The 8,026-nt window shown below is 48.3% G+C and overlaps 1 pseudogene; it reads right to left on the reverse strand.

The window, feature by feature from the left end:
• Window positions 1–901: 901 nt before the first annotated feature.
• Window positions 902–6,214, reverse strand: LOC136384450 (GTP-binding nuclear protein Ran-like; annotated as a pseudogene).
• Window positions 6,215–8,026: the final 1,812 nt, after the last annotated feature.

Here is an 8,026-nt window from a genome sequence, read left to right on the forward strand (position 1 = left end):
AGGGGACTGACACTGTTTGATTCCCAGGAACCTAATCCTTATCTTCAACAGTTACTGACTGGCTGGTAGAGGCAAGCTCAAGTGGCCAGCCTCTCCGAGAAAGAAGGAAATCTATTTCCTAAGGAAAAGGCTATATAGGTTATTTTGCCCTCAGGAACAGAGTGACAAGCATGCAGATGGGTCTCCGGGACCTCAGTGGCCCTGGGCAGGCTGTGGGCCACAGTGCCCGTCCCCCTGTACACCGCTCTGGTTTGTATGGAGTTTGACTCCAGCGGAAGTGCAGAAGTGACCGTGAGGAAGGCGCCCAGAGCGTCGCAACACATGGAGGTTTTGCCTCAAGCCACACAGAGTTGTGGGTGCTGCTGGCTTCAGGAAGAACCAATCCAGAGACGAGGCAGCCACCACGTGTCTTTCAGGGACCCAGGTGCTCTCTAAGTCAGGTTCCAACTAGTCACCTAGGCGGCTGTGCTTGTGGCAGTGACAGGCTCTCCATCTTTGTCCACTGCTTGTACGTGCCAGGCGAAGGGTGGTTATTATTATTATTAGGTTTTAGATATTTAAAACACAACTTTATTCTGATTCTAACGAAAGCAATGGGAATGACAGTGACAAACAAGGTTTCACCACGGAACACGGGGATGTGACTGCCGCAGTCCTACATTGAAACTCAATAAGGAAACAGCCGCATTCCAAAACAGCTCAATATGCATGTCCGGAAAATGAAGGTGTTTTTTGAACTGCCACATTCACTCCGAAGCCCATTCATCTCTTTCAGGATCGCAAAGCTCAAGCGGTTTCCACGTAGCTGTGTGTTAAAGTGGCAAACGCGCTGTCCCACCGACACTGCAGGACAGCTGCCTGTGAACCCAGACTTCTGACGTGGGGCCCCGGCTTCCCTGGCTCACGGGCCAGCATCCTTGTCTGGGAGAGCGGTGGTCTGGGCAACCTCTAGATGGTGTTCATTCCGTGCTGCCCAAGCCGGGCCGTGACGACCTCAGTCGAGGCAGGAGCAGGCGTGGCGACAGACTCCAAATAAGGGTCTCCAGCTGGTTTTCTAGCAAGCCGGAGGAAGGGCTTTCGAAGGTGTAGTTACTTTTGTCAGGATTATTGTGGTACTCCCGAAGATTCCGCTTTTGGTGGAAGATGATTGATTTGGCCTTCACTTTCCTGTCCTTAACATCCACTTTGTCACCACACCACACGGCGGGGATGTTTTCCCACACTCGTGCCAGATCTCTGTGCCAGTCAGGCACATTCTTGTTAGTAAGTCTGGAAGTGGCATCAGACATCATAATGGGGCACGCGGCTTGGAAGCAACGTCCGTCTCTCAGTCCGCGGAACTCCTCCTGGCCCACGTGTCCGGCACGTGGAACTTCATGGGCCCTGTGTTGGTGTGGAACATGGGGAATGGACCTCAACACTCAGGTTGACTACACACTTCTCAGATTCACCTGTCGGAGGGCATTTCCCAAATGTAGTTTCCCCAGTCCCAGCATTGCCAACCAGTATGTTAGGAGTGAACTTGGGGTTCGTTCTCCTTGGGCTGCGATGGCAATATTACTTCCAGAAGCATCTCTGGGCCCATCCGGCTGAAAGGGTAGCTATTTAATTTAATTTATTTTATTTTTTTTCAGAGACAGAGAGAGAGTCAGAGAGAGGGATAGAAAGGGACAGACAGGAACGGAGAGATGAGAAGCATCAATCATTAGTTTTTCGTTGCGCGGTGCAACACCTTAGTTGTTCATTGATTGCTTTCTCATATGTGCCTTGACCACGGGCCTTCAGCAGACCAAATTACCCCTTGCTAGAGCCAGCAACCTTGGGCTCAAGCTGGTGAGCTTTTTTGCTCAAGCCAGATGAGCCTGCGCTCAAGCTGGCAACCTCTGGGTCTCGAACCTGGGTCCTGGGCATTCGAGTCCGATGCTATATCCACTGCGCCACCGCCTGGTCAGGCAGGGTAGCTATTTATAACCATGTTGTTCCCAATAATTATCCGTGTGGCCACAGCCCTTTCTGCTGCACATGTGCTATTTTTCCAGGGCTCCTGTCCCTACCACACTCCTCCCCCTCGCCCACCACACCTTGCCCTTTGTCTCCTGATTGCCCAGCTGCACTGTTCTCACAACGCGCAGCACCTCTCCTCATAGAAGGGATGATAAGGTCAAGGAGGCCTGGCTTTGCCGCCTGTCTCTGTGACATTCTAACATAACCCTATCTAGGCCAAACACAATTAGATGTTCAAATCCTTCCTTTTTAAGCTCATTACAGAATTTCTCAAAGCTCTTCCTCTTCCCAGAGACACTGTAAAAACCTTGTCACATTTCTGGAACGCTTTTCAAACTGTTGGAACCAACCTGCCACTGAGAATCCTCCCCCCTTCTTTTAATCTGACAGTACGGTATTGAGGTCTGGGTGGGATCCGGAATCACGGAGGTCTTAAAAATTAGGCAAACTTTGGCCCTGGCCGGTTGGCTCAGTGGTAGAGTGTCGGCCTGGCGTGCAGGAGTCCCGGGTTCGATTCCCGGCCAGGGCACACAGGAGAAGCACCCATCTACTTCTCCACCCCTCCCCCTCTCCTTCCTCTCTGTCTCTTTCTTCCCCTCCTGCAGCTGAGGCTCCATTGGAGCAAGGATGGCCCGGGCGCTGGGGATGGCTCTGTGGCCTCTGCCTCAGGCACTAGAATGGCTCTGGATGCAACAGAGCAATGCCCTGGAGGGGCAGAGCATTGCCCCCTGGTGGGCGTGCCGGGTGGATCCCGGTCGGGCGCATGCGGGAGTCTGTCTGACTGCCTCCCCGTTTCCAGCTTTGGAAAAATGAAAAAAAAAAAAATTAGGCAAACTTTCCAGGAAGAAAGTCACCTAAAAGATTTTTGATCTCGTTAATCCCACTCTTTGAAATCTCTTGTCACTCAGGAGAATCTGGAAGCCTCTTTATATTCACACATCTTTATCGAAAAGTGCAGAGTCCAGTTGAAATCAGTTTAAACTCATGTCTTTGGCTCTCACCACTGACCCACGTTCCCAGCTATCCCTTTGTTTAAACGTGTGGAGCACCTGCTGTGTGCCGGACTATGTCCTGGGTTCTGGAGGATTGGAGGGGTGTGTGTGTGTGTGTGTGTGTGAGAGAGAGAGAGAGAGAGAGAGAGAGAGAGAGAGAGAGAGAGAGAGAGAGAGACTGTTTACACCCTGAGGCTGTCCCTTTACAGGACAAAACGCAGTGACAGGGTGCCCCCTGGAGTTGTGCAAATGTAATGGGCCACCTGCCCTCCAGGACCTTACTGCCGAGACCCGTGCTGCCTAATCCTCAGCCATTGCCCACCTGTGGATAGTGAGCACTTGAAATGCAGCCAAGAGACTGAATTTATAGTTGTCTCTAATTTCAATAAACTTTCATTGAAAAATCAATACTTCTATTACTGGAACACTTTTAAGTATGGTTGGAACGACTTGAGAAAGCGAGTTTCCTTTTTGACCTGTTATGGAATATAAATAGAGATAAAGTGTTTCCGATGAAAATTTAGTACCTGTATTGGCTGTGCTGTTGGTGTAGAACACACACTGTATTTCTAAGACTTCCTATAAAAAGAAGAGTGGAATGTATAATGCGCCATTAATAATGTGTTTATTTAGTACATGTTGAAATCATAATACTTTGGATATTTTGTTAAAATAGATTCAAATATTACTAAAATATGTTATTAAAAATATGTGAAGTTCTATTTTTTACTTTTTTAAAATGTGGCTATTAGATCATTTTAAGTTATACACGGGGCACATGTTATATTGGACAGTGGTCCTCTAGGAGAAGAAATAGATAAGGAAATAGGAAATTCACACTTAGTGTGGTGAGGAAGAGATAGAGAAGTAAGGAACAAATAGGTGGGGTATCACATACATGGATGTGTGTAGAAGTTCATCGGCCGAAGAAAATAGGGAGAAAGCAAAGTGTGCGCCACTCAGACCACTTGACACATACAATGATGTGGAAGCACTTGGACTGGTGGTGAAGGCAGTGTGAGAAATGGGAGGACCCTGTGTGCCCATCTGAGGGGTCTGAGATTTATCCTAAAGACAATAAGGAACCAGGGAGATATTTTAGGGAAATAAATGACACAATGAGAGCTGCATTTAGAACTACCTCCCTCATGACTGGGGGGAGAATGGATGGGGGCAGTTAACACAGGAGACCATCCTGCCATGGAGGGGCACGAGACAGAAGCCAGGAGTCCCGGAGGAGAGACGGGGAAGGAAGGAGGAGAGACGGGGAAGGAAGGAGGAGAGGATGGGAAGTAACGGTCCAGACAGCTACTGTGCTGGAGAAATAGTGAAGTCAGCCATAGAGAGAACTTTTTAAGATTATTTTTATTGATTGATTTTAGAGAGAGGAAAGAAAATGGAGGAGGAGCAGGAAGTACCAACTCATAGTAGTTGCTTCTCGTATGTGCCTTGACCAGGCAAGCCCAGGGTTTTGAACCAGCGACCTCAGTGTTCCAGGTTGACGGTCTATCCACTGCGCCACCACAGGTCAGGCTATCATAGATACGAATTTTTAGAAAAAGAAGGAATTTTATATTTCTGCTCCTATCAGTTCCTTTTCTGAAACAGATCTAGTTCTTCTTAGAAAGTACAGACCAAACCTGTGAAAGCAAACACATCTATTTAGGAAGACAAGTTACAACCGGAAAACCCTGAAAACACAAGTCTCTGACAAACCACATCAGTTAATTGATCCCCAGTGGCATGAAAAATGCAATTATAGAAATGGGAGAAAACCCAACTGGCCACGTTGTGAAGGCAGATTTTCCAGAATTTCGTCCAACCCTGACATTATTACGATCCTGTTTATTGGACGGCCCTGGGGGTCAGACCTCACTTTCACGCTCTTGGCCTTGAGACCTTTCTGACACATGGCTCTGAATACAAATGTTTTAGTTCTTCCCAGGGCTCTCATTATGCTCAGACTTCATTATTAGTTCTAACCTCGTTTCATTACTAATTTACATTTACTTTTCTACGAGGAGGTCAGAGGGGTTTTGGGTTTTTGTTTTTTTTTAATAAGGAAATGTGAATCGCTGTATCTCTGTTTCTCCATTAGACTTCTATCACTTGGGAATTGTGTGTCATTCTCTATCTCCCAAGAAGGACTGAATGAATCAGAATTTAAAATGTGTAAAATGCCTCAGGCCTCTTAAAAGGATAATATTCTAGAAGAAAAAAAATAGCAATATGGATTTGTAAGTATCACAGGAAACGCCCTGGGTGTAATCTACACAAATGGTAGCTGTTACAGGGCAGCGCAGGGGCCAGGAGACTGGGTCCCCGGCCCCACTGTGCATCTGGCCTCTGTGCCAAATGGGCCGGTCACTTCATTGCCCGGGGCTTGCGCTTCCTGGTGTGAGAAATTAAAATAATACTATCTGCCCTTCTACCCCAGGTGGCGGCTGTTGGGAAGATCAGATCAACCATCTTCTGTCAAACCAGTTGGAAAGTAGACACTTTCCACTGGGTATCTCTGGAAATGGCCAATACTGGAGGACAGTGATGGTGATCATGGTGGCTGGTATCCTGGTGGTTTAGTCTGTCCAGGTCCAACGATACATCAGCATGTGACCCATCACGGGCACTCAGGAAATATGGGTGAAGGGAGCCATTACTTCTCAGGGCGTTCTGTTCACGCCATTTGTTTTGAGAAAGCCTCCTTCTCACCGCACACCTTCCTTTCACAGATGCTTAAAGGCACCCTCCTTCGTCTCCATTGTACCCTCTGCTGTTTTTCAGGACTGGCTTTCTCTGCTGATGTAGCTCCAGCCCCTCGCCCTTGAGCCTCACCTGTGAGTCCACCGCTGCCGCTAGCTTGGTCTCCCCTGGGCTTTGCTCTGTTCACCTGAACTCCGCTTCGGGTTCCCCCGGTTTGCGGCCTAGGATGTCTGCGGCCTCGCCCTTGAACACTCCCACAAATGCCTCTGATAAGGTTCAGTTCCCACTTAGACGTGTCTGCTGCTTTCCCCACAGCAGCCAATCCTTCGCCTCATCGTCAGTAAAACCCTCTTTCTCTTTTTTACACGGCTCAACTTCAGCACCACTGTAATCTTTCTCATCACGTGGTTTCCATTTCGGCTGAACCCATTATTTGGACACAGTTTGCGGCCTCCTCCCTGCCTCGCTCACTTAATACTGGGTGTCACATTGACGGTGACCTCCTGGGTTCCAGCCATGATTGGTGCCACAGTGTTTTATGATCGCAGAGCGTCTGGTCTCTAAGAAGTTCTGCAGGGACAGTGCATTCTGGAAAGGGCGAGGGAGATAGGACCGTCACCGTCTTCAAAGCACGATTGGTGTTTCTACAGGAAACTTGAATGGTGTCACCTTCGATTCTCTGAAGTGCTAATCAGCCCCTGGTCTCACTAGACAGACTGTCTTTCAGGAGTTTATGTTCTTACACACACACACACACACACACACACACACACACACATATGTATATACTTTTTTTTTTTAATTTTTAAAATTTTTTTTGTAGTTACTCACTGCTTTGTTCGGTGTTATTCAATTATTTTCAGCCGGCCAGAGGACAAAAGGAGACTGATAGTTATAATACCAACAAGGAATATTCTAGACACTTCCAGATAAGCCCGACATTCTTCTAAATCAGCGGTTCTCAACCTGTGGGTCGCGACCCTGGCGGGGTCGCCTAAAGCCATCGGAAAATACATAATGCATATCAGGTATTTACATTCCGAATCATAACTGTAGCAAAATTACAGTTATGGAGTAGCCACCAAAATTATTTTTTGGTTTGGGGTCACCGCAACATGAGGAACTGTATTGCGGGGTCACGGCATTAGAAAGGTTGAGAACCACTGTTCTAAATACTTCATATGTGTTAGCTCATTTTGTCTTCCCAACAATCCTCTTGTGGGCATCTTTATTATCCCAACATAAAGAAGGACATGAGTGACAAATTAAATGCATAAGTGTGTGTGCAAGAAGTCAGTCCGCTCGGGTCAGTGGGCTCGTGCCACCGTACGGCACACATCGGTGAGGGTGACCTGGGAGCCTGGCGATCGTGTCCACCGTGGGAGCAGCTGTGAGGACTGAAGGAACACGCGTGGGGGGACAAGCACTGCTCACCGAAAGAGATGAAGCTTGTCCACGACCAGTTATGTGGCGGTCGAAGCTCAGGGTTTCCTGGCAGAGAGGATGTGCCATCGTGGTGGAAGAGCCATGCTTTCTGCTGGAAGTACTGCTGTCCTAACCCTGTGGGCCACCCAGGTCAGATGACAGCTATCATTTCACACTGGTGGCCAAAGAGACACCAGGTCAGTATTCCTGGTTATGGTTCTCAACCCGCAGTGACGGGGTCTGGGACACCGACTCTGTTGTGATTTTACTACCTGACACTTCTTTCTGTTTCCACGGGATGCTCACAGGCAAGTAGGCAACAGAGGGGAAAAGGAACTGATGTCACAGTGGGAGGTAGAAACACACACCTTGGTGCTAAACCATCCCGAACATTCGCCGGGAGCCCTGAAGGTCATGACCTGAGTAAGGACACCCACGGCCATCCCTCCAACATTTATACATTTCTCAGGGGTGGCCTCCCACCTGTGGACAGAATGACCACCGTGCCTGAAGCCTTTCCCAATCTTGTTGGACTGGTAAACCTCAACTCATCCAATACCTGTGAGGAGACTCTTCCCTGAATTTCCCCCTGAGCCATCTGAAATGCGCCTTTCTCTCTGGGCCTCCGTACTATAGCGGCCACCATATTGCGTATGACTCTTTACTTGTTGCATGAGTGTCACTGGACTGGGCATATCTCCAGGACACCAGCCCTGCTGTATAGATCTAGATTATAGACCTTTACTGTTCAGAGCGACAGTGTCCCCCTCTCTCTACACGTTCTTATTCCTGATGCCACTCAGCCGGTTTGACTTGGGAGGTTTAATCTGCAGTTCAGAAAACAAGGAAGTTGTCATCTGACATCCCACCCAAACTTCTGACCCATGATCTCACACATGAAAGCA

Source organism: Saccopteryx leptura, chromosome 13 (genome assembly GCF_036850995.1).
Source record: "Saccopteryx leptura isolate mSacLep1 chromosome 13, mSacLep1_pri_phased_curated, whole genome shotgun sequence".
Lineage (NCBI taxonomy): Eukaryota > Metazoa > Chordata > Mammalia > Chiroptera > Emballonuridae > Saccopteryx > Saccopteryx leptura.